The following is a 27,945-nucleotide window of genomic DNA, read 5'->3' as shown; positions in this document are numbered from 1 at the left end:
AGATCGTGTTAAAAATGCATTTTACGGGCTCAGCACGATGGTGTAGTAGTTAAAGTCCTTGCCCTGCATGCCCCGGGATCCCATATGGACTTTGGTTCTAATCCTGGCAGCACTGCTTCTCATCCAGCTCCCTGCTTGTGGCCTGGGAAAGCACTTAAGGATGGTTCAAAGCCTTGGGACCTTGCACCTGCGTGGGAGACCCAGAAGAGCTCCTGGCTCCTGGCTCTTGGCTTTGAATTGGCTCAGCTCCAGCCATTGCAGTCACTTGGGAGTGAACCATGGAGTGGAAGATCTTCCTCTCTGTCTCTCTTCCTCTCTGTATATCTGACTTTCCAATAAAAAGGAATAAATCTTTAAAACAATGCATTTTACGCGGATAGGACAATGCTTGCGATGCAGTAGAAAATACGTTCCAAGTTGTCATTTCCTGTCTTCGCGTATACAAAGCAAGGTTGGGAAAAAGTGCCTGAAAGCATTGGTCCAGCACGGCTGATGAGTTCATTGAATGATCGTTTTGTCTTCTCATCAAGGCTGTAGGATAACCTATGACTATATAGTTTTTCACTTTCTGTACAAGCACAGTACTAAAATTACATAAAAATATTCAGCACTTATTATAACAGGACAGCTCTATGTCCAATGATATTGACCAGCAGTAGGATTCTAATAAAAGTATTCTGAGCACATTTGGGTAGGCTGGCTAATCTATGGCATTCAGAGGGTCAGACGCACTAACACATTTTCAATTGACTATATTTTCAATTTATGATAGGGTTGTCAAGACACGACTCCATCACAAGTTGAGAAATAACTGGATGTTCATAGGTGATATTTTTTAAGATCTCTCTGATGAACATGTATATATTGCTGATGCAATCAGAAAAGAGGAAAAAATATCTATTTTTGAAAAAAATGCCTTGAATTAATATTTCCTTGGAAAAGTCAGATGTTGTCGTAAATACGAAGAGGAACCACAGGAAGGGCTTTGGAAGAGCCGCAGACGTGTGCTGCACAGCTGTGTCCTGCAGGAGAAGACAGGTGTGAGCTTCCTGCTTTGCCATGTCACCAGCTGGGTAAGCGCTTGGGATCACCACGGCCTACAAGTTCCACACAGGTGGGCAGATTCTAACGCCTGGGGGCATAGTCTGTTTTCCTGATTGTGTGTAGACTCTGCCCCATTCAGAGAAAAAGAACAAAATAATCTGTGTATTGATTGGAAAAGTGAGTGGGATGTGGGGGAGTAAGTGAAAGCACCTCTCTACCCCCAAGTCTGCAGTGTACAAAGCCGTCTCTTTGCTCAAGGACTGCGAAATGCTTGCTGGTGTCATCCCTCTTCCACAGTTCAGAAGCCAAGTCTGAGACCTACAGCAATTTGGAAAGCCATTCCTATCTTCCGGGTCTGTGCTTCTGAACTTAAATTGAACTCTGGCACTTTCTTTCCCAGGACGTTAGAACAATGTGACTTTTTGTTTTGAAGAATAATGTCTTTAAAAGTCTCATAAAGGAGTCGTGTCTGTTCTTGGGTATCAAATGGCACTATAAACTCCAGTGCCTAAATCTCATGTAATTGTGAATGAGCAAGTTTCAGCGTAGCAAAAAAAAAAAAAAAACAAAAAAACAAAAAAACAAAAAACAAAACCGTGTAGATTACGTACCTAAGAATACGCGCAGTACAGACGTAACAGAAATGTACTTGTGTCTTTCAAAATCTGGTCTTAGAAATCACACCAACGACGACAAAAAACGACACTAAAAGGCACAGATGTCGGTTTCTGGATAACACATAAATTAAACGGTCAATGAAATTGTCAAGTAAAGCTGAAGAAATCTCCCAAGTGAAACAAGACTTATTGGGAGGAATTTGTAGATATTTATTCTTTGAGTAGTTTTATACTTTTAATTTCTGGGTAATAAGGATACAACTTTTCCTTTAGACTTTATTTGTGATCAATACTAAGATAACGATGATCAGCACAGCTTCTGAGGGGCAGCCTCTGTGTGCAGGTTCACCGTGGCACTTGGCACGCCTGTACCCTACGTTGAGACCCAGCTCAGCCCCTGGTTTCAGTCTCCCGTCAATATACATTTGGGGGAGACAACAGGTGAAGGCTTGAGTGGTTGGATCCCTGTTGTGTGTGTGGGAGACATGGGTTGATTCGCTGGCTCCACAAATCCCTACGCCCAGCCCTGACTGTGGCTGGCATTTGAGTAATGAACTTACAGATGGCAGCTGCCTGTCTGTGACTTTCATATAAATGAAATTGAAGAAAAAATTAGAAAAAGTAACTACTGAGTGTCCAATGTATGTAGAATACATCTCGTAGAAAAAAATTTAAGTGTAATTAAGTATTATGAATACTTTTTCCTGTGTAGGACAGCGTGACTGTAAGTTAAAAAAGTGAAGCAACTTTTCTAAAACAACGGGCACGTGTTTTCTTCAGAAAACCCAGAGAAGTTTTAAATAATGGCGCTGAGGGTTGAGCTGATTTTCACGATATGATGGCTTCTCTCTTTAAAACCAAGACTTTCTGTAGCATGATTATTGTGATGTTGCTTCAAGACCAGCATTCCAATCTTTGAGATAAGAAGAGGACCCAATACAGTTTCTAGAACATTCCTGTAGGATCAGATTTCTCCGCCATGAAAAAAAAAAAGCCACACATTATTTCATTTACCTGTATCTGTTAGTGTGAAGGGAATGGAAAGAATAGAACAAAAAGATGGAAGAGCAGGATTATCAGTAAAGTGTTAAGTTCTGGACCCCAGTTCACCTTTAGAAGGTTTCAGACCCAAATTTCCAGCCCCATCAGTCCTCGCCAAACCACGAGCCTTGAGCTTAACCTGCCGCATGGTTGAGTAAGTCCCGTGTACAAGCGTCTTCAAGTCCATAGAAAAGTCACATTACTCTTTTGCTCCGTTGCCTCATGAACACACGGAAGGACCCTCCTATCTCTGCAATCATGTCCTGCCTTTGTGGCGATCACCCGTAGATGACATTATCAATAATTTGAGAGATCTTTGTTACTCTCTTTATCAACACAGGCTTGATTTTTACTGGCTTGGGCAGATCTAAAATATTTTGCTTCTATTTCTTAGCTTATTTCTTCTGCCCCTTCTTAGACAGTCTATACTCAGGTGAGCATTATGGCTGAAAGCTTCTCATTTGATCCTCAAAGCAATGCTGCTCACCTGGCAATATGTGACCTATGATTTTGGGAAATCTGTATTGTTCTGCCCCAAATAAATTTCATTGGATCGATCCTATGGGCCTGAAAATAATGTGGTCTGAGGTTGTGCTTACGCTTTTAGTGATTGTCAAAGTGATCACTCGCACACACGTGCTTGGAAATATTTTATTCCCTAATTGTCAGCCATGCTCTTCCTCATAGAAAAAAAAATTTCCTGGATCTCGTTACAAAAAAAAAAAAATTGATTACCTGATATGAAAGCAAGCGCCGCTTTTCAAATTGAGAATAATTTACTGAACGCTAAGCTGGTGTCCCAGCTTAGGGGTAGGGGAAGCATGAAGGGTAGGGGAAGCATGGGGGTAGGGGAATGAAAGCTGAAGCTAAGCTAATTTCCATCTGCAACTAAACTAGCTTATATTTGGCATCATGGAAACAGGTGATCTTGGGTCATCGCCACTGGGACTCCGGGTATTATTTCCCCCATTTTACAGATGGGAAGACTGGCGTGGAGGTGTCACTTGCCCATATTCACTTTTTCAGTGAACTAAGACTGTCGCCTGAGGGGGTTGTGAATCCCAGTCCTTTTTTCTTTTGATTTTTCCAAAACATATGTTTTCCCTAATATTTTCATCCAAGATACACCATGTAGGTATTTTCATGCAAAAATAAAAACTCTAGTTGGTCCAAAGTGAGAATTTCAATGCCCTGTCTAAATCTTGCTGGCTGTTGCTGTACCACAGGAGCAGGAAATTATCCAATTCATGAGAAAATTCATGCACCTGTGGATCTCCTCTTTTGTGCCAGATGAATAGGTGAGGTTGGGTTTGATTTGCTCCATGACTAAACTCTCAAATTGGGATTTAAAATGGATGTGTAATCTCACCGTGGTTCCATTTCTCCCGTAATGCTGCCTAATGGTTATGCAAGTCTCAGAAATGTATTTAAAGTAATACCACGTCCCTTTATCCAATAACATCAAACCCAAATCTTTTCTGTTCACTCTCGCTTGACCTCTAACCTTTAAAGGTGAGTCCAGCAGCTGCACGACGCCTGATCTTATTTTCTGCCCCTGGCAAGACTTTTTCAAGTTCATCTTTTTTCCCTTCTCTCAAAATCTGATGAAAAATGAAATGTCAGGAAAACAAGCTCTCGGGCTAAAAAACTTGTGTCTGTCTCTGTGACAGATGTCAGTTTGAAAGGTTTCAGGTCAGCTGTCAGAAGTGTACCCGTGTGATCTGCACTCACATCGGCTTGACCTCACACCAACGTTGAGTTCTGCTTTTAAAAATATCCTTGGGAAAAAAAAAATGAAATGATTTCAAGTCATAGCCTTTTCCACTATCTTTTAACTCTGATTAATGAGACAAAGGAAGGAGGTGGGGGGTGGGGAGGGAAGACACAGAGAGAGAAAAACAGAGAAAGAGACTTTTTAAAAAGGACAGCTGACCTTTGAGGGCCCCTGGCAGTGAACCAATCAACATTCTTGTAATCCAAACACAGATGCCTGGAGCTAAACAAATCCTATACTTGTGAACAAGAATTCAGTTTGCTGTCAAAATACTGTGAGGATCAGCACAACGCTGCTTTAACAAAATATCATGAATTAACATTTAAATGTTTGTGTCTTATTAAATATAAACTAATATTAAGCTACATAATGTCTCAGTAGTGGCTCAATTTAGTAACAGATATGTCTGTATGTTTTTCAAAAGTTCTTTATCTGAAATCCATCCTGGATAGAACTCCCCGATATTTTATGCCAGAAACTCAGCTGCAATGACAGTACTACTCAGTCGTTTGTAATGACTAATTAATGGAGTTGAACTCCGTTCTCTTTCAGAACTAGTTACACAATGTTTGAATTATTTATCACTGTGATTAAAAATGTTTTTCTTTTTTAAATGAACTTTTATCATCTCCTAGGCAATTTAAGAATTTAAAAAAAAATTGATTCATTGGTTTGGGAGTAATCTCAGGGCTTTGTCCTGTAGCCAACAAGATAAAAGACTGCAGTTCTAAAGGGATGTTTGCCAAATCTCTACTGTAAACAAGGGGCCAGATCAGAAGAGATGAGAGAACCTACACAACTCAAACCCAGAAAAGTTAACAGCATGATCGAGATGCTGATGGCTACTTTTTTCTTTGTCTTTCAAGTAAATCATGTGCCCCTTGTATCTTTGACTTGAGGACACTTGTCCCTGAAACAATACTGTTTATGTGTGTGAGTGCATAGCATTGGTGTGTGTAAAACTTGGGGGAAAGGATGTCTGGGTGACACCATGCCTTACCAGGTAGTTTCTTTCACACTGCAAATTTTTTTTTTTTTTTTACAGGAATCAGATCTTTCTTTCTTTCTTTCTTTCTTTCTTTCTTTCTTTCTTTCTTTCTTTCTTTCTTTCTTTCTTTCTTTCTTTCTTTCAACATTTGCTGATTTACTTATTGGAAAGTCAGATTTACAGAGAGAAGTAGAGAGAGCAAGAAAGAACTTGCATTCGCTGGTTCGCTCCCCAATTGGCCACAATGACTAGAACTGAGTTGATCCAAAACCACGTGCCTGGAGCCTCCTCTGGATCTCCCATACAGGTGCAGCAACCCAAGGCTTTGGGTCATCCTCTACTGCTTTCCCAGGCCACAAGCAGGGAGCTGGAAGGGAAGTGCAGCAGCTTGGACATGAAGTGGTACCCATAGGGGATCCCGGTGCATGACAGGCCACCGAGCCATGGCACCGGGCCTGGGAACCAGAGTTTTTGCAATCCAAAGTTGAATTCCGCTTTTGAACAAACTAGGGCTAAGAAGCCGCCGGGGGCAAAACAGTTAAAACTAAGAGTAGTCAGAAGTATCAGCAGTGTTTAGACGCAGATAACCACAAACATCCTGGAATTTACTTAAGCATGTCTGAATTCCCAGTGAGTCATGTTTACAGCTCTCCAAGTTCGTTTACTTTCCCCTCGTGATTTCCCCGGTTGGTCACTCACTGTGCAAAGCAGAAACAGAATCTTCCACAGCAATGACAGTCCCCATCCTTGACCTACCTCTGTGTTTCTGCTACCGATGGGGAGAAGCGTGACCCTCACTCCAAGCTGTACCCATTTTCTCCTACTCATTACATATTTATCATATGAACATCAAGTGACACAGCAGGCAGCTGCTTCAGCGGGGAAATAATATTGGATGACAGAGTGCCTGATTTAGCTTTACCAAGATAAAATGTATCCGAGTCAATGTTTCATTTTCTTTCCGTGTGTGTTAGCAATGCATGTGATGGCTGAGATGTTCACACCTGTGAATCCATACTTCTGCATTCCACTAAAAGTTACTTTTGTCCTTGACAAAAATTCGTACTCTTTGGAGGGCTGAGATCCCTTACACAAGGGGGAGGTTGTGTTCTTCGGTTGCAGTCAACAGGCTGACTCCACCATTCTGCAGCCATTGCTGCCTAATCACAGAAGCACCAAGCCATCAGCTGTGTTACCCACCACAGAGGAAGGCTTTAAGATCTACCATGCCTGTTCTTCCACGAGGATTTGCTTTCCTGTGGCGGCCTTCATCTGGTGAGCCAGCTGGACTCCCTCCACGCTCCGAGGTCAGCGCAGAGGTTGCACTACTGTCCTGCTCAATTCTCCTTGAAAGAACTCCGAACGAACCTTCCTCTGTAAGGGAATTGCTACAATGATTTGGTGATTGATGGAGGGGAAAAAAAAAAATACGGATGAGATGGCCATGGTGAAAATATATATATTTTTTCTCTGGCTGAAATTAATAATTCTGGACAGCACTAAAATTAATTACTCCGTGGTTATAAGTAGGCAGCGGATTTATGGTAAATGACAGAGTGTTTGCAAATTTTCCCCACCACTCGATCAGAGAATGCGCAAGGGCAGGCGGCAGCCGAGCATGCATTATTTAAGTGGTTGGTGTCTGGCGACAATCTGGAAACTGCAATTGTTGTGGTTGCCCTAGGAAAATTCGCACTTTCTGAGAGAAATTCTTTCACCTTTGTGTGCCCACAGCATGGATCTCCCCTCGTGGCAGCTGGAGGAAATATAGGAACTCCGTGACCTGGAAAATGTGGGACAACTGACGCAAGGTGACCCTGGAAGGCTGGGGTAGGCCCAATTAATTTAAAATTTTGCTTGGCCTTGTCTCTTCCAATTTTCTAAATCCTCTGGAAAAATGATTAATGCGTACACTGCCAATGCGAAAATATTTTTGACCCTATTAAAGTCGACCAAGGGTAAACCAAGTGTAGGCTGGCATTGTATCAAACTAGCTTTATTAAATTTGATTGGAGGTTTGTATGAGGAAGGGACAGACAAGGACATTATTTTGCACGGCGGCTCTCTTTTAAATGAAAATATCAAGAGGAATACAAAGTAGCAATATGCCCAGACAGGCATCATTTTAAATGTAGGAAAATACAGAAAGGATTCTGTTTAAAGCGTATTCTGCATTGGCTAGACAACTTTCTGCTTTCATCGCTAAATTGGCTGATTAGCAACAAGAGTGTTTTAATTTTTGGACCGCCTGGGAAAGTCTTTATTTCTTCATCTATGGATGAGCTAGTTCAATCTTGTATTTTCTCTCATCTGTCATTGAACACTGCGATTGAAGATAATATTACATTGTGAACCTTGGTGGGTGAAGGCCCCTTCTCAGTGTTTCTCCAATGCATCTATCCTACACAGTCATCCAACTAATAAAGAGATACTTTCTTCCTACTGGCCATGTGAATTTGAATAAAAATGGCAGAGTTTCAGCCAAGTGTCTAAGGACAGAACTTCTAGTAGGTATTTCTTCTCTCAGTAAGAGAAAAATCCATGTAATTGTCAAAAAAAAAAAATTAGTGAACACTTGATTTAACTTAGGATATGACAGCCAGATTTCACCTTCTCGGACCTTGCAATTAGTCATCTTGTGAATGTCATCAGAAGAACAGAAGAGTAGAAACACCATGTGACCCAGATCTACCACTACAGGGAATCTCTTAAAGGAATGAAATCAGCATACGAAAGACACCTGCATCCCCACGTGGATAGCAACTCAACCCAGTAGCAAGAATATAGGGTCCTGGGCAGAAGCCTAGTAGCTAAGGTTCCATATGGGCACTGATTCTAATCCCAGTGGCCCTGCTTCCCATCCTGCTCCCTGCTTGTGGCCTGGGAAGGCATGTCGAGGACAGCCAAAGGCCTTAGGACCCTGCACCCACATGGGAGAGCCAGAGGAGGCTCTGGGTTCTGGCTGTTGTGGTCACTTAGGGAGTGACTCTTCAGATGGAAGATCTTCCTCTCTGTCTCTCCTTCTCCCTGTGTATCTGCCTTTCCAACAAAAATAGATAAATCTTAAAAGAGAATATAAACTCATTCCACAAGTCTAGCAACTGATGATTGAATAAAAATAAATGTGGTATAGGACACTTAACTTACCATGGCATATATGGTGGAATATTACTCAGATATAAAAATGGAATCCTGACAATTACAACAGAATGGACATAGATTATTATAGTGAAATAAGCTTGACTTAGAAAGACAAACATCTGATGTTTTCGATGTGAAAGTTAATATGTACTGAGGTTATAAAAATTATGTGAGGCATCATTTGGTGTGTAGTTGTAAGCATTGCTTCACTGAATCATACCAGGTAAACGAATTTTTTTCCCCATCTTCTGATCAGTGTCAGGCACCCTTCACTTTGTGATTTTATCACTCTACTTTCAAGAAAAGTTAGTGTACATATGTGCATATGGGTGTGTTTGTATATCATGTCTACTTTGGAAGTGGATGTGACAAATGTTAAAAACACTGTCAAATAAAATCACCTCGAAATTAACAGCTATGAAACAAAGGGTAGGAGGCTACTTCCAACATTTTGTGGAGTTGGAATTAAGCCTAATTCATGTTTCCGTGAACTTGCTGACAATCTCTAGTGTAGTTTATCGTTTACCATGTTCCTGCATGGTAGGAGTGGGTCTTAGTGAGCTGGACGTTCTTAGTTTATCACGGATACTCAACAAATGCCTAAACATCAGAGATCACCTGGAGCTGCCTACACAACAGAAAACTGCATTGACAGCTAGGGAGATAGTTCAGACGATAGTGATAGCTCAGAAGTGACTACAATACGCTGGTCACTTCCAGACGTTTCAACATTTTAGTCTAGCAACCATGGGTGTGGAATTCGGGTAGTGAAGGGATTGACAAATCAGATCTGTTTAGGTTAGCTTTGCCACAGACTTTCTAAATGACAGATACAAATGAACTACTCCTAAGATACGTTGTGGTTTTATCACTCTTCACCCATGACCTTTTCCTGACCCATGACCTACTCCACAGTGTCTTTTGCTGCAGGATGGTTATACATGCCCTGTAGGACCAAGGAATAGCATTCTCACATGGTTTGGCCCAGGTGCCACCTCCTGCAAGTTTGACTATTTTTTTCCCCATCTGCAGGTCACCCAGCAAGTGTCCAGATAAGGCGTGAAGGGAAGCGAGGTTTTAGCTGACAACGCTCTATGCCATTATGGGAATGGGAATTACACTTTTGCTGGTGTCAGCCAGTGAGAATCTGAAATTGCCTGTTATACCTGCAAAACATAGCTTATTCTAACTGACACCTGTGTCAGTTAGGATATGTATCCGTTTAGAATGAGATAAGGAACATGATGAAAGTTAGTACCCTGTGAGGTCTGGCATGAAGTTAACGCCCAACTTCCCACTACCCTATCTAGGAATTCACTACTTTCACAACTATGACTGTTTTCTATCCTCTTGAATATAGATTAAGCAAAGCTCTTCTGGCCAATGGCTTCAGACCCCATCTCCTCTTTGAAATCTATAGCATTTTCTTCTCTTGATATCCTCTCCTTCTTGAAGGACCGGTCTTTCTAACGGGCCATTCAAAGCTTCTGTACTAAAACACTTCTTGACTCTGCATTCCATTCTGCTGGTTATTTCTCATTTCTTTCCCTTATTTCTCAGCCAAACTTTCAACTAGTCATCTGTGTGCTGTTTCCACTTCCTCGCCCACATCCAAACTCTAACACACTCTAATCTGGTTTTCATCTCTCTGTTGAAAACAAATTGCTCTTCGCATCATTGAAAGCCAATGTGTTGTCCATCCAAGGAACCTTTTTATGGGCTACTTCTACTCAGAGACATTTCTTTCAGTTAACCATTCTTAGCCTCATGAAGTCATCATTACTTGGATTCTAGCACATTCTCTTGGCTTTGTTCTTGACTTCTTTGTAAAGGACTTCTTTTCCTCCTTACTCACCTCTAAAATGGATGAGAAGTGCAACTTTTGCGGATCAGTACTGAGTTCTCTTTGCTTCTGTCTGTGCTTATTCTTACTGTGTCAAACTTGATCTCACAGAAACTCCTGTTGCTTCTGGAGTTGCCATTTTGCATCCCTTGCCTTGAAATATTCATAAGAGCCCTGTTGGTATATACTTCCTGATATACCACTTCAAAACATCCTCCTGAAACTTCAGGCAGAATTTGTACTTTTAAAACTTTAGTTCCCTCTCTTGATTTCTTAGGGAAAAAAAAGCCCATTGATCTCCAACAGTGTGGTTGGCATTGTAATAGATGTTAGGAATATAAAAGTGAATCATATATAATCCTCGCCCTTAAAAAGAGTTCTCAGTAAGTATGGAGAAAAATAAGTACAAAATTTTAAAAACAGAGCATTGTTCAGAACGTATCTTGTACAGCTCATGGTGAGAACATAAAGGCGAAAGAATCCAGGCTCTGGAGTAGTAACCGAGGAAGTTGTGGAAGAAGTCGTAATGACTAAATCATGATCAAACTGAAATTTATAGGAAGAAGTAGCATTACTCTCCAAGATGAGATGGGGGAAGGATTGTATGATGGATTGTAAAATAATTCCGCATTTTTACAGAGAGTCATGGAGACAGGAAGATATTATTCTGAAGCTGATTTAGGGCTTACAGCAACTATCTTCTGATATTCTGATTGATATTGATAAGCCGTTTCTAACGCATTTGGCTATCCCAGTCATCCTGCAAGTGTAGGCTCCATTACGCCACACAGGCAGGGCAAGTTAAGCAGCAGCACGTCTTGAGACTGGGAAGTCTGAATGCTGTCATGTTATTCCATCCTGGTAAACACATCCATCTGGATGTATTGTAGTCTTCTTTTGTTATCTGTTTGCTTCACTTGGTTTTTAGGAGTAGTCTTCTGGAAGGAGTGATGCTAAATTTCTTTCATAAGTACTACTGTTTATCAGAATCTAATTACCTTTTTGTTTGTTTTAAACTTCTTTTTCCAGGTCCAACATGTGACACAGAAAGTTAATTTGCCTCTCATAACCCTGACGTCTCGTATGGAAGGTGATTTGAGGCATGGTTTCTTCATTTCAGAGCCAGTTCCCTACTAATGTGCTGGGAAAGCTGAGGAAAAGGGTGCAAGTGCTTAGGCTATCGTACTTACCAGGGAGCCCTCGATGGCCTTCCAGGCTCCAGCCAGCGTGGCCATTTGAGGAGTAACCCAGAGGATGAAAACATCTCTTTCTCTTGATCCCTTTCCCCACTCTGTACACCTGTCTTTCAAATAAATATGACTCTTAAAGTTTTTTGAAAAGGTGCTCCAATTTAAGTTAATTGTTATTCATTTGAAAGGCAGAAAGAGAGAGAGAGAGACAGAGATAGAGAGCAACAATGTGAACAAGTGAGAGACACCGAGAACTTCCATCCTCTGGTTTACTCTGAAAGCTCACACCAGCCAGGGCTCCTCAAGGCTGAGGATAAGACAGAAGCTCCACTTGGGATTGTAGAGATACAAATGCTTGGGACATCATCTGCTGTCTCCTTGGGCACACACTAGGAAGGAAGTCAGGGACCCGACGTGGTAGCCTAGTGGCTAACACCTCACCTTGCAATTGCCAAAATGCCATATGGGCGCCGATTTGTGTTCTGGCTTGTGACCTGAGAAAGCAGTAGAGGACAGCTCAGAGCCTTGGGATCTTGCACCTGCATGAGAGACCTGGAAGAAGCTCCTGGCTCCGGGGCTCTGAATGGCTCAGCTCCAGCTATTGTGGCCAGATAGGGGGTAAACCAGCGGACAGATGTTTGTCTCTCCTTCTCTCTATTAAATTCCTCTCCAATAAATAAATCTTTATATATGTGTGTGTGTATATATATATATAATATATATGTACTTTTTTTTTAAGGGAGGAAACTGGAATTGGAAGTTGGAACTGGGATTGGAGAACAGGCACTTTAATACATGCATCCCCAAATCAGTACCTTCATTGCTGTGTCAAATCCTCACTGATTATTTACCTCAGTATTTAAATATCAACCCTTTAGAAATACTGAGTATTTAAATACTTTAAAACCAATTCTGAATATTAATCATCCATTTAAATACTTAACTTCTTCTATTTCAATATGCATCAAATGAGTTATTTGAGACTTCACTACAGAAAGAGAATCACAGTTGGTGGTGAATTTTAAAATAATGGAACCCACTGGAAGCGCATGCATCTGGGTAACTCAACGTTGTTGTCATAATGGCAACCGTGACTTCTATAATTTTATTATAATTATATAATTAAGTCTCTCATTTGAATATGGTTATTATTGGTACTGTTTATTATGCTCTTGATGAATACCAGTTTTTAAAGATTAAAAGTAGCAAATCCAGTGATGTCATATATACATAGACTCTCGAATATTTCTCACATCCTAGGACATGATAAAAAATGAAATTCCTTTCAGACTAGTTAAGGTAAAGAAATTTCGCTTTTAAATATATTCTGGGTAGTAGTTAAATCCTTTCATTTTGTAATGCCAAATTCAGTTGAGTGGTGTGAAAAATGTTTGTTACACCTTACAAAAGCTTCTTTCTTCATTCCTTAATTCATGACGGAAAGGCAAATTACTTGCAAAGAGCATATTCTTCATGAGATATTTAACTTCCTGGCTGAGTATGTTGGGGTGACTCAAATAGTTCCAGGGACAAACCTTCCCTATGGATTGCTAGCTGGCAGGCACCATTGTCTTACTTGACTTATTTTATAGTCGCAGCTGAATGGACTCTGGTAACTTCTCCAGTAAATTAGTCATTCTAGTGGATGGCCTACAGCATTTTTGTGAAAGCGGCAGACCCAAGAACAAAGACACAGTAATGGTATGAATCAGCTTTTGCCCTGTGACTTCAAAACCAAGTTGGAAAAAAAAAAAGTGGTGGTAGGAAAGTGTGGAAAACCAATTTTGTGAAGATAGAAACAGTTTGTAAAACACTGTGACTTGCTACCTGTTGAGCTCTAATCCATTCATGTGTTCATTACAATTTTCAAATAAAACTTGATGGAACAGAGCAGTGGGGGCAACCACTGACACAAAAATTGGCTTCACTAAAACGAGGACTCATTTTCCCTTTAGAACTTGAACTACTGGGCACAGGGAGACCAGTGCACATTTATGCTTCCCACTCTCCAACCACATGAATAAGGATATGTGATCTTTGCTATTAAGACATGCTCAGGAACGAGGAGGTCTACCGGGCAGACTGTGTGAGCAGAGACTAAGCAACGTGTAAGCTGATTGAAATCAAAAGCTAACATGTTGTGAGCTTCTGTGGTCCTCATGCTCCTCGTGTCAATTCTTGGCATTCGAGATGGTGTTTATGATGCCACACGTCTAGACTGCTACCAAGGTCATTAATTTCTATCCTGGCCAAGTGAGTCCTGGGGAAGTCTGGCTTATTATTTCTGATTAGGAAAATGCACTTTGGTGCAGTGTGAGTGAGGCAGCTCACAGCTGTGGATAATAAGGCTTTAGGTATTAGCTTTTCCAGGTGTCTCTCACTTTGTATCTGACAGCTTGCATGTTATCCGTCAGTACACTGACAAAGAACGGGCTGTCTCAAGTGCGGAGAGAAAGGTGACACTCACTGTAGAATGTAATTTAAAGGGAAAAAATATTTGTCCACTGTGACAAAATAAAATCACATAATATACAAAAAAATTGAGCTTCTAATTCTCACTATATCTCAAGATTGCTCGTAATTTTAATGTCATTTAAGATGTGGATCCAGTCTTTATTATTAGAGACAATGCAAAAAAATTATTAACACTGGTATAGACAATATATTCTAAATGTGCCAAGGGATATGTGTCACCAGAAAGGAGGCGATCTAGCCTCTTAGTAGAGTTTGCCATTTCAGTCATGTAGATGATACTGAACAATTTCAGAGCAAAGTAGTAGGGTTCACAAATACACAATGCAGCCCCCAAAGGCTCCAATATCTTGTCCCATGATCATATGAAACTTGTTTTTTTTTTGCCATGACTTGCATCAATTAAAGTTGAGATACAAGACATTCTATGATATTATATACTGGCGGACTGGATAGTTAGCTAGATAGAAACATTGCTAGGGGGTTATGTAGACACTATTCACTTAAACATTCATTATGTTTTTGAAGAAGATCCAGAGAGTATTGTCTGCAAGGAAGCACTGAGCCGCACAATGGCAAAGGAGTTCCAATCGGCAGTGACTTTCTGCTATGTGGCAGTCATGCTGAGACCTGATTCAATAATAATGAACTTCTTCCCATTGGGAGTAATAGGATTCCACACCAGCAAAAGGATTTGGTCACTACATGGAATTAGTGGTGGGTTGAATTTTATTTACTATTCCTGGCATCAGTTGAGGTTACCAAATAATTTTCTACCTTTAATTATTTTTAAAATCGTATTTATTTGAAAGACAGAGTTACAGAGAGAGGAGGAGAGATAGAGGGAGATCTTCTGGTTCACTCCTCAAATGGACACAACAGCTGGGAATGGAATTGCCTGAAACCAGGAGTCAGGAGCATCATCCAGGTCTCCACATTGGTGCAGGGACCTAAGGACTTGGGCCAGCTTTGTTCTGACAGATGCGTTAGAATGGAATTGGATTCTAAGTGGATCAACCAAGACTTGAACCATCGTCCATTTGGGATGCTAGCATTGAAGGAGGCAGCATAATTGGTTATAACACAGTGCTAGCTCCATGTTTATTTCTCATAGAGCTACTGTAATAAATTTGTCCTTGTTACATCAATTTTTTATTTCTGGATAAATCCTGTTTGATTCTGATTTTGTGGCTGAATTGAGGAACACATTTATTAATTATTAAAGCTTCACACAGTAAGTGCTATTGGACTGGAATTTTATTATTTTATCCTTCTTGAATGTTGGTAGCTGGATTTTGCTAGCCTTGAAGCATATGTTGGGATGACTTCCACAACTCTCCATTTTCTATGCTCAACAAGATTACCTTTTTTGGAACGTGTTGAAAAATTTCTACCTAATCACCTGGGTATGAGTTTTTAAAAGAAATAAACTTCAAAACTCTCTTACAGTAATTGTTTTGTTGAAATTCTCCATAACTTCTTGAAACAACTATGGTCACTGCCATGCATGTAATTATTCCGTTGAGTTTTTCATTGGCATAAAGCGAAAACTTTCTTAAGTAGTTATTTTTGGAAAGGACATAAAGACAATAATCATTTTTAAGTTTTTAATTTCTTAAATATGTCATCTCCCCTCTTATTAATTGATAAAAATGTGGCTTTGAATAATTCTAAATTTAAAGTAATATCCTTTCTCTTCTTTGCAGTCAGTGTTCCATTATTATCTTCTAGAAGAGTTTAAGGTTGTTGAGAATCATGTACATATAATGAGACTCATTCCCTTGAAGGTGAAGTTTTTGTTTTTACACAGAAACCTTAGAAATTTCCCTTACCTTGGAGTTTGCAGTAACTTGACATGTGTTTCATTTCCCTCCTTCTATTGAATCCTACCTAGAACTAAAGGTGTAGTCTTTCTTTGTTCTGGAGAGTTTTCTTCCAAAATTTTCTTGATTTTCTTCCCTTTCTTCTTTAGTTTGTTTATCCTAAAAACTCAGTGTATTAGTTGACATCTGTTACCTGGGTGTCTTGTGTATAATTTTATCGTTACTTTCCCCTTCTGAGAAGCACTCCTTATGATGCCCTCTCAGTTGTGAATTTATTCTTCTACCATACTTCTATCATAATTACTATTAAATTATATTTTAACATTACTGCTTCACATAGTTATATTTAAGATTTCTAAGCTCATTAATTATTTTTACATATAAAATATCCTTTTGAACTTCTCTAAATAGATCAACTATACATGTTTGAATTTATTTATTTATTTATTTATTTATTTTTACGTATTTGAATTTAGAATGTATTTGTGACGGAAACTCTCACATTGATTGTCTAGCTGAAATTTTGCTGCTTCTCTTTATTACACTGATGACTTTCTTGGTTTTCTGGCTCATCTCTGTTCTTGGATTCTCATGTTTACAATATGTGCATTGTCTAGGATGGGTTCCGAGGAGACAGCACAGATGCTGTTTGGCGCCACCTGTTCCAGGAAAAAGGGATTCTTGTCCTTTTTGGACTATGCTAGCTATTTGGATCAAAGCTCTGGTTCTCTAAAGCTGATACCCACACTCCTTACTTTAGCTCTGGTTTCTAGGTACATACTCCTCCCCTCACTGTTCAACATCGTGGGCAATCAGCCTACTAATTTTCCCAGGTCACTTTCCGTAACGGCTTTTCTCTTTTGGATATGCATTTGGCTGCAGAATATCTTTCAGTAATTCCCGAGAAATTCTACTTCAAACAGAGAATTCCTTGTTTTTCAATGGTGCTGCGCATGAAGATACATTCAATGTGTGTTTTAAATGATTCTGATGGGTGTTAGACAGGAGTGGGAAAAGGTGAGTCTGCCGATACTAACACCTTGGTCATATATGATCTCTATTCCTTTGAAGATTCTATTGTCTTGGTCTAGTGTTACCAATATTCTCGGGAATATTCTTTTTGATCATTCAGAGTCCTGGGAAAGGAAGTCAGGTTGTGAGAAGGATGGACATGTCATCCTGAGATGGCAGCACTGGGGCTCTTTGCTGCAGTCATTGACGTGGAGCAGGTTATTGCCAGAGGCAATGAGTATAATAGGCTGTTATTTGAGATCAAAAGCAGAGAGCTGCCCATGGACTCAGGTTAGAAGACATATTCTTAGAAAGTCTGTGTTGAGAACCAGGGCAAATTTTGATAACATTCCTAATTTAGTTTTCCAACAACAAAAATTTTAAAAATGCATTTCTTTAAAAATCTTACAAGCATTTTTGAAGACAAGATTGGGAGAGTACTGCGTAGATATCAGGAACAAAACTGTTGGATTAGTAACATGAAAGGACGCAGGCTGCATCAGATTGACAAGAAATAAAATCAGCAAAATAAAAATAAAAGACAAAATACTACAATCTGAAATAAGCATAAATACAGAAAATATTCTAGTGACATTAAAATGGACCTAAATGACCCAATCTACATACCAAAAGAGAACAGAATGAATCAATGAAACTAGTAAATGGACAGGAGGTGTTTGGTACAGCGGTTAAGATGTGCTATTGCTGTCTATGTACCAAGTGCCTGGGCTCAAGTTTTGGCTTTGCTCTCCACGTCAACTTCCTTCTAAAGAAATTGTTATTTATATAGAAGAAAATTAGGTTGGCCATCAGTTTATCCAAATATTTCCTTTGGATAACATCTGAAACAACGTGGAAGGGAATGTACAGCACAAAATTATAGACAAAGATATATCTGATTTCAGAGGAAGCAATGTAATTTTACCATAAAATCAAATTCAGGAACAAGAAGCATGTAATGTAGTGTTTTGATTTTGGTAAAAACTAATAGTCACAGTAGAATTATAAAATCATGAAACACGTAATGGCAGTTACCATCAACATACATGTGACATAAGCTGTTCAAAACCTGCAGGGAGATTAACAGGAACACAACTTTAACAGAAAGCTTTATCACACACTATTCTTAGTCTTTGATATATCAAAAATCTGGAAAATACAGACTGAAGGGATTTGAAAGCTATAATTAGCATAACTATATTTCTGTTCTGAGCATGTGTATAATTTATTATTTCTACAGTTCTACTAAATTATGTAAATATATATATATATATATACACTCTGGACTTCATTAGAACATGTTGTTTACAAATACTTAAGCCTCATTTATAAAAAGTGATCCCATACCCAAAGGGAAACCCTCAAAAAACCTTAATAAAAGGAAGGAATGCAGTGGTCTTCGGTCCCGGCTTGAGATGACTGTGTCCCATGTCAGCATGTCTAGGTTTGTTTCCTGGCTCTGACACTGGCTCAGCTTCCTGCCAGTGCACACTTGGGGATATGGTGGGGGTGGCTTATGTAGACAGATTCCTGCCACCAGTCTGGGGAGCCTAGGTCCTGTTTTTGGATCTTGCTCAGCCCTGGCTGTCATAAGCATTTGAGGAGCGAACCACTGATTTGGGGATTGTGTCTGATTCTCAAAAACTAAAATGAGAAAAAAAACATTAGAAAAGAAGGGGGAAGCATGTTTGTGGGCCGGAGGGTGGAGAGTATTATTATCTTAAAACTGTACATATGAAACACATGAAATCTGTTCCTTCTATAAGGTTAATAAGTAAGTAAAATAAAAAGGCCAGAATAGAATCTGCATGCTACAGTCTTTAATGACAGCTTGATGAAATTAAAACTTAATCATTTGAATTGAAGCAAAAAAAAAAAAATCTCACGTCTTAGATATTCAAGGCAAAACAAAAAATTTGCAACTAAATTCTTAAAGTAATATTAGAAAGAAAAATTAATAAAATCAGTAATATTGAAGTAATATTAGAACATTTGTAATGTATTTAGAAAAGACCAGGAGATTTTAGTAAATTAAAACCTCTGGTATTTCCAAAGTCACAACTTAAAAGCAAATGTGTATCCTGGAGTTGCTTATTCATTTTAACAAAGTAGTGAAAAAAATTTTCATTAATTAAAGTTTAGATGAAAGCTGTTTAATACTAACCTGAGAAGCTTCAACATAGGAAACTTGGGAAGAAAAGAAATGTTACTTAGTCGTTCATGTTTAGGAAGCAACAACAACAAAAAAGCAGAACAATAACCAATAGAAAAACAGGCATGCACTCCAACAAAAACACGTACAAGGGGAAAGCATGCATAAAAACTTTTAATTTATACAAGAGATATATCCATAGGTAAGAAAATTTAAATATTCTAAGATAGTTTTAAAAACCAATGCATGCTAATAAAATTCTTAACAAAGTAGATAAATTCTTGATAAGATGTAAATTGTCAAAATTAGGGGACGATTAAGTGGTCCGACTGGAATTGTTGGAGAAAACTTGAGACAGAGATTTCAGTTTAGATTTTGATATTTTCAAATTTGCATTAGTTGCAGAGTAAAAGTAATAGGATGGATGTGAGTGATGTCTCCTGTACTAGTTTCCATACTGCTGCTGTAACAATTTATCACGATTGACTCAGACCGACACAAATTTGCTGTCTTGGAGTTCTGCAGGGCAGGAATCTTCAAGCCAAGGTCGGAGGGGAGAATCCACCTCTGCTGTCTTTTGCCTGTCTTCCCTTTTTCCCGTTCTTCCAGGTTCTTCTGTCACATCTTCATGCTGACTCTCAGGCTTCCTCCCCCCTGTCTAAGGACTCCTTGCGGTAGGGAAATCCAGGGTAATCTCCCCAATCACGGCCTTTGAGTTAATTGCATCTGCAAGAAAGGTTTTGCCAAATAAGGGTCCGCACGATTCAGCATTTGGAGATGAAGATGTCGACATCTTTGGGAGCCATCATTCTACCTATCACTCCGATGCATTTAATATCTTCTTCCTATAAAGTTCTTAAAAAGCCAGGAGTGGAGGTCAGCATTATTAATAAGGCGAAGTTCCCTCCTGATCAAAGAACAGGCTCCATTTTACTTTATGATTGCTACCAAGTGTTGCCCAACATTGTAGTTGCACTAGCAGCTGATACCATCAATAGTACTAAGTATCTTAGAAAGGAGACTTTGCTTTTCTTATTTTCCAGGGATGGCACCACTGCATAACCAGAAAGCAGAATTAATTAAAAAAAAAAAACACTGTGGGTCTTAGTATAAGGCTTAATGAAGTGATTGGCCCCTGAAGAAATAAACAAATTTAAGTAAACAAATAGATTCAAACTGTATGGGCAGGAAGAATGTTTGGTTTGCGCAACAGAACGAAAGTCTTTGTCCCTAGGGACAAAGAGAAAGGATGGGACTGTAGCTAGGGGCTTTGAGCAGTGATCCTCCAACTTCGTGGAGAAGTTAGGAAAATGCTGATGCTGAACTTTATGGGAATTGTAGCTACTGGCGTTCCTGCTTTAGTGCATAAAAGAGTAGCGTTTGAAAAACAGCATTTTGGCTCATTAAAAATAGCATTAAACCAACTTATCTTAAAACAATTATGTGTACTTTCTGAAACATAATAGTGTCCAGTGCGAACTGGAGTTGTAGGGAGATGCCTCTCCAAATGTAAGCAGGTGACTGGCACCGTTGGCATTTCTTCACCTTTCCTGTCAGGCTTACGAAAAGACAATGGACTTGATCTATTTTTTTGCTTCTATATTCATTTTCTTGTGATAGGCTGCTTTGGCTAATTTTATGGAAAAAAAAAAACTGGGTATGCACAGATAGTTGGAAAAGGGAGAAAGAAGTATTTTGCTGTGTATTTGGCAGGTAAATATTCTTTCGACATGACCAATGGAGGTCATTTTAAATATAGTTGCCAAGAAGAGTCTGAAAAGAATTAATGAACTTTTTGTACTCTACTTTATTAAAATCCATACATGACTTCACAGCACTGTGCTTTGATCATGGAAAATAATATTCACTGGATGTTGAGATCTTCCAAATGTTGACACATTTCATGAGATAATAGCTAAAGCTCACATTTGTTAGTATCACTGATGATATCACCAGAATGGCTGCTGAGTACAGGGACCGTGTCAAGATCATAGAGGCAGATGAAGTTTTCTGAAAATCAAATTTTTACTTGAAAACTCTGAGATTCTGAGACCGTTTGCTAAAGCCATAATTTACCACATTCCTGAGGGAGTGGGAGAATGATTATTTGTTGTTTTTGTCCAAATGGTCAACGTGATCCAGTAGAAAAATAAACAATCAGTAATGCTCAGACTATACGTCCAAAGTCAATAGTCACATCTGGTCTGCCAATAGATCACATAAAATTCTAATGAGCATTTAAAAACCACAGAAAAATTTAAAAAAAGGTTTATTTGATGGTGTGTGGAATGATGCATTGAACACACTATGGAAAGTTGTGGTAAACTAGCATCAATAATTTAATGCTGATAGATTCTGATGAATGTGAGAGAAGTAGGAATGGGAATATTTGATTTCACTCAAAGTCTTGCTGAAATCTTAGTTATTATTATTCTTCTCATTGTTATTATTGCAAAAGAGAGTTTAAGGGATTTGATCAGAGAGGAAGACAACTTGCATACACTTCTGAAGTTTTAATTTGCAGGAAGAAGCAACTTGTGGTATTGAAACTGAGATGTTTTAGAGAGAATATGGGCTAGAGAAAAGTGAAGTTGGCTTCTGAAGAGCCAAGTTTGCAAAACAGATTCTGCAGGAAAATGCAATATGAATTTATAACTCAGATGAATCCACACTAACACTGGAATACCTAATGGTGGACGTGCTGGTGCTTAGAAAACAGTCCCCAGATATAATGAAAAGGCAAAGAGGAGCCACTGAGCAGCCATGAGGTGGGTTGTTAACTCCAGGACTCTCACCACACCATTTCAGGAAGGTGTCAATTTCTAGATCAAAGTGCAACTCAGAAAATCTGGATGATGGGAGGATGGATGCAAGGCCACCACAGCTACCAATAGGGAGAAAACCTGTGTTCTCAAATGGAGGTGTCTTCAGGGACATTGTGGCAGGAAAGGAGATTGTATAGGAGATTAAAAAAATTAAATTAATTGTATTTATTTGATAGGCAAGTATTAGCAAAACAGAGAGAGAGAAAGAGAGAGCGAGCGAGAGAGAGAGAGATTCCACCTTCTGGTTCACTCCCCCATTCCTCAAATGCTGCTGCAATGGCCGGGCTGGGCTAGGACAAAGTCAGGGACCTAGAGATTCTTCTGGGTTCCCACACGTTGCAGGGGCCCAAGCATTTGAGCCATTTTCCACTACTTTCCCAGCTACATTAGCAAGGAAACGGATAGGAGGTGGAACAACTAGGACTTGAACTGGTGCCTGTTGGTGTCCATTTGGGATGATGCCAGTATAGGTGGTGGCTTTACCCACTAACTACATCAAAGCATCAACCCCAGGATTGTGAAAATTGGAACAGAGTGGAGATCACTCAAAATTGGTAAAAAAAAAAAATTAGAACAATAAATAGTAATTGAAATAAATCCTGAGATCAAGGATGCATTTGTTTAAAATGGTGTTTCAAGTTCCAGCTGATTTGAAGGCAGATGAGAGAGAGATCAAATGAGAAATAAGTGTTGTAACTTGAGTCTATGGAGCATGGAGAAGGCTAACGTTTTGGAAGATTTAGATTCTGTTACATTTAGAAGCAAAATGAGCAGAAAGAAACTGAGCCTATTTTATGTCGGGAGGATGAGGCTTAACCGTAGGGGAGACACACCATCAAATGCTACCACCGTCTTGAAGAAGGGCAACTTTGGCCGTCGATGTGTTTGGGCGGATCTTGTCCTCCATATGCCTGCTGGGAACAAGGTTGGATTTGCATGTGGAGAACAACCTGAACATCAAGACTCACATCCAGTTTTATCTATTGCAATGTTACAATAAAAAAGGTAAAAATAGTCTCCACTGGGACTTCATTATAATAGGATTCTGTGCAGCAATTTCAATGATGAGACTGTCTAAATGTATAGATCTTCAGAAAAGAAACTCCAGATAGTGGTTTCGGGTTTTGCCCAGTGTTGAAGTCACAATCCATCGTCTGTAGGTTGCCAATTAGATTCTAGCCAAGAGCAGCTGATTTTTTTAGCTGTCTTTTAAACTTCACATGCTTAGAAATTAAACCTTTCCTTCATGAACTTGTATTACTAAATAAAAGCTACTTTGTTTTGGGCCATAGGCATATAAGCAAAGGCAGTATTAATTAAATGTATGAATTATTTATTTATTCTTTGAGAAGTTTGTTCGCTGATCTACCCAAGCTGTAAACAAAACTTGCCATCTTCAGTGTTGTTAACCACTGCTCCTGCCAGCCTCTCCCTCCCTGTCCTTCCTTCCTCTTCTCGCTTGCTTTATGAGTCATGGTCATGATCATCTGATGCATGCCCATTCCTTCCATTCTTCCTTCCCACCATCATGGCCACCTTGAAGAATCCAAGTCCCATTTAATCTCAACTCTTTCTCCACTTTGTGTTCTTGCGGCAACGTTAAGTACTGAAGGGAAGTCACTGAGCCATGCAGTGTAGACTGGAATTTGAATGCTTGCAAGTAAAAATGCTGGCACATGACTCAACTCTCTCAGTTAATTCACTTACCAGATTTATCATTAAAGCCATTTTGGATTTTCTAAATCTTTCAGAATTTTCTCCTCTGCAGAATCCATCCAAGTTGTCGGGTGCCACAGCCACATTTAGGAATTTTTCACACGGCTATCTCTTTTGTTCTGCACTATTGTTATCATTGTTGTAGTCAACAAAAACTTACTGAGCAGCTATCCCGTTGCAGTGCAAACATAGAAGAGGAAGACAGGGACAGCATTTTTGCACTTACAGTGCTTACACTTTATTATGGATACTGAATGTAATAAAAATTAAGCATTTGAATATGAAGATGCTTCAAAATGCTCATGGGAAATAAAATTAAAAGATGTTCACTAAGGTGCAAAAATTTTGAAATTCACACTTTTTTGTTATACACATTCCATGGATGTTTGAAGGGTTCATGTATGCCTGATTCTAATTTTGTACCAAACAAACTTTTTTCCTGTTTTTTTTTTAAACATATTTAAAATGTTGTATTGGAAAGGAGGAGTTATAGGAAGAAGGGGAGACAGAGAGAGATCTTCCATCTTCTGGTTCACTCCCCAAGTGGCTGCAGTGACTGGAGCTAGACTGAGCTGAAGTCAGGAGTCAGGGGCTTCTTCTGGGTCTCCCACATGGATGTAGAGGCGCAAGGACATAAGCCATCCTTTGCAGCTTTTCCAGGACATAAGCAGGGATCCGGATCAAAAGCGGAGCAGCCGAGACATGAATTAGCACCGACGTGGGATGTTGCCACCAGAATGGATGCTTAACCTACTATGCCAAGGCATTGCTCCCCAGCCCACCTGGCCCCACAAGTTTTCAATTTCATTTTCCATGAGGTTTTTGAAAGTTGGTTCTATGTATTAAGTCTTTTGTAGGAAAAGAAAACATGGTAAAACACTATGAAAGGACTTGGGTAAAAAGATAGTGCTACGAAGTGACAGGTGGTGAAGATGAAGGATGAAGGGATAAATCATGTGGGAGACAAAGAACATCTGGTACCAAGGGCAGAGCAAAGGTTGCTGTCACAGCAGCGCACCTTGCAGGCTCAAGGAAAAGACACAAGTGTGCTGGTTGGCGTGAGTAAGGCAGAATGATACGCAGTGTGTCAGAGAGGGAGTGGATGGTCACATTCTCAAAGACTTGGGAGATGATGATACTGAGGCTATTTTTGAGAGAGCAGGGCAGTGTCATGATTCTGTGTTTTGAAAGGATCACAGGGTTTCCTAAGGGATAAATGTCTGGGGACTGTATGTGGAAAGTGGAGGGATTATTTAGCGTTGCGATCGTGCGGGGGCCTGTGATGACCTCTTGGATTAGCAGAGTAGGCAGGAGTGGCTTCGACAGCCAGTTATATTTTGAAAGTTGAGCAGATAAGGAACTTGCTGGCAGACCATATATGGATGCAAGAGAGGAGACCAACATGACTTTAAAATTTTTTCTAGCATAATTGTTTTAGGAGGCGATGGGAAGACTGTGGGAGAAGCTAGATTGGGGGGGGGGTTGTGGTGGAGAAAGATAAGAGGCAATAAAGAATTTCCTTTTTTTTTTCGAGACATGAAGATTTTAAAAGAGGTCATGCAGGCAGACAGATATGCAAGTCTGGAATGCAGGGCTGAGGTCAGACCGGAGACATTAGGTTTGTGAATCTTTAGGGAAGATGATATTTAAATCCACAGGACACAGATGAGGTCACCCACGTGCTGGGTGAAGGTTGAGAAAAGAAGCACAGCATTGAGGCCTGAGGTTCTTCGAGTTTAGAGGTTGGGCATACAAAGACGAGTAAAAGGAGAAGGAAAAAAAAACCAGGTAATGAGGAATTTGGAAAACTTACAGGCAGTCCTGCTCCAGAGGCAGAGTGGAGAATGCATTATAAGGAGAAAAAAGCGGTCTGTGTCACAAGCCATCGATGCTTCAATACCTCAAATCATGTGGATGTGGAATTTTGGTAGAACTCGAGTGACATTGTCGGAAGTCACTTTATGATGTTCAAATCGGCTGGTCAGGAAGGCCTCACATGGTTTTCGTCATGTCTGGTGTCTTGATGGGGGCAGGTGTACAGGGCTTAGCTCAATTGGAACAATTGGACAAATGAACTAATTATTTCCGTGAGCATCTTTTTGGGTTTCCTTGCAGCATGGAGTTCGGTTTGAAGAGCAAATGCTTCAGATTTACATGTCTAAAACACACGGAGGGGCCAGTGCAGTGGCAAGCTAATCCTCTGCCTGTGGTGCTGACATTTCATATGGGTGCCGGATTGAGTCCCACCTACTCCACCTCAAATTTAACACCCTGCTAATGGCCTGGCAAAGTTATAGTGCATATATATGTTTGAATGAATTTTGTATTAGTATCTTAATGCTTGTGTGATTAGTAGAATTTAGCTAAGGATGTTATAAATTCCAAGGCCTACAAAATAGATTGTCAAATTGCTTCTCAGAAATCTGATACTTACTCAAGTTGTCACCAATCATACTGGGTTTTGCTTTACTGCATATTCCTCAGTATTTATAAGACTTTGAATATTTAATTACTATAAATATCTTATTAATGGTATATGCTTTTCTATTATCACAAATAGAGCTGAACATTTTATTTTATTATTTCTTACTGATTCTTTTCACATATTTTCCCATCTTTACTGTTTTTTAGATACTGTTTTTAAAATTACTTGATCTGAAATCTTTATCTCTACAAAAAAGGCATACACATATACACACAGGCACACGTATATATAAATATATATATGAAGACTAACTTGAGAAAATCATACCTAAACACTTTCAAAAATCAAATTTACATGATTTATGTTGCTACAAATATTACAGTATTTAACTAGATTTAATACTTTTGAAATACATTTGCTAATTTTAATTATTGTCACAATTTTACTTTTACTATTTAATCTTAAGTAAATGAAGATAATAAAAAATAAGTGGTTATTCAACTTTTAACGATCTACTTAAAAAGATATTAAATTTACCCTAAACTATTATTAAAATTTGATTATTTTGATTCTATTAAGGTAATAAAAATGTTTAAATATTCCCCAAGTTTAAAAAGCTTTATTAATTGTGTTTTGCCTTTGTATTGTAGATTTTTTAAAAATCCCATAAATTATGAGTTATATTTCTATAGAATAGTAACAATCTGAGTATTATCTTACATGATTGTTATGTTTGTAGTCTTTGAGAGGGAACAATGACCACACTTTTTACAGTAAAGTATTTTTGTTGCCTCATTTAAAAATGTTTGGGTTGTTTTAAAAGGACTGGGTCCCTTCCTTTCCTCTGTCTTGCTGGTTATAAAGGTTGTAGTGAACAGCAACATGGCAAAGAGAGCACTGCAATTATATAATAAATGTGTATACTGAGTGTAAGCGGTCAGAAGGTTTCTTGCGGAAATTCACTTCACACTTTCAGTAGCAATATCACGAACTGCCTGGGAGGGTGGGGGAGCAAAAAGAATGCAGAAAAGCTCAACAAAGAATGTATTTTTTTTTTTTTTTGGCTACAAAATGAAAGTATTTCATCATGATGTCCTGCCAAGATTTGTCCTCAATACATTCAAAGTCCCTCTCTTTACTTTCCAAAAATTCTGTAAAACGCATTGCTATTGATTCTGAGACCAATCTTTTCTCAGATAATTCTTACTCAGAGCTGGGTTGTTTGACGCCTGCTCACTTGCCTATTAGTCATTTTCTTGTGTCCTCCCTGCTCTGTCATTGTTTTATTATGTAGGTATTCCTCCAACTTTACCACTGAAGTTAGCCTTTGGTGGTTGGAAATACAAGTCTAGCCAGCACATGAACAAAGGCTGTCCATCTTCTTTTTTCCCCCTTTTCTTTCTTTCCTCCTGCCGCCTTGCTTTCTTTCCTATTTGTACTGATCCTAAAATGCTCATGGTTGTTACACTACTAGCTACTTAATGTGATACTATATAAAACTTACTCTTCCACCAAAGTAACAAAAGCAATACACTAATATTTTTTTTTATTAAGACACAGTGCAATAGCACACAGTTGCATGATGCCATTTCATTCATTTTTTTTTTCTTAAGACCTGCTTAACAGTCCCCTTTATTGCTGATGGGTTTCTAATAATACAGTCCATGTGGCTTTGGAACAACAGCAGAATGTTAATTTATTCCCCAGTGTTACCTAGAGGCCCTGACGTGGGTCCAGGACCAGTGACGCCCTCATTTAAATCTTCAGGAGGACCAGGCTGATCAGGTGGCTTGTAGCTAGCACAATAGGCTGTGAGGGGAAGCCCTGCTCCCTGATCAGGGCAGATCGTGAGGATTCCAAGTGTAATTGGTCTCTGGGGAGTG

General features: G+C 39.3%; 1 long non-coding RNA gene across 1 annotated transcript; it reads left to right on the top strand.

Annotated features, from left to right (window-relative positions):
• The first annotated feature begins 1,114 nt into the window (after window positions 1-1,114).
• Window positions 1,115-9,719, top strand: LOC121160244. Its single transcript, XR_005884524.1, has 3 exons — window positions 1,115-1,397; window positions 7,199-7,275; window positions 9,638-9,719. It is a non-coding gene; the product is annotated as an uncharacterized LOC121160244 (long non-coding RNA).
• Window positions 9,720-27,945: the final 18,226 nt, after the last annotated feature.

This window comes from Ochotona curzoniae, unplaced genomic scaffold, assembly GCF_017591425.1.
Source record: "Ochotona curzoniae isolate NIBS_2020 unplaced genomic scaffold, NIBS_Ocur_1.0 contig_4501, whole genome shotgun sequence".
Classification (NCBI taxonomy): domain Eukaryota; kingdom Metazoa; phylum Chordata; class Mammalia; order Lagomorpha; family Ochotonidae; genus Ochotona; species Ochotona curzoniae.
Note: the sequence above shows the minus strand (reverse complement) of the source record. Positions and strands in the feature narration are given on the sequence as shown.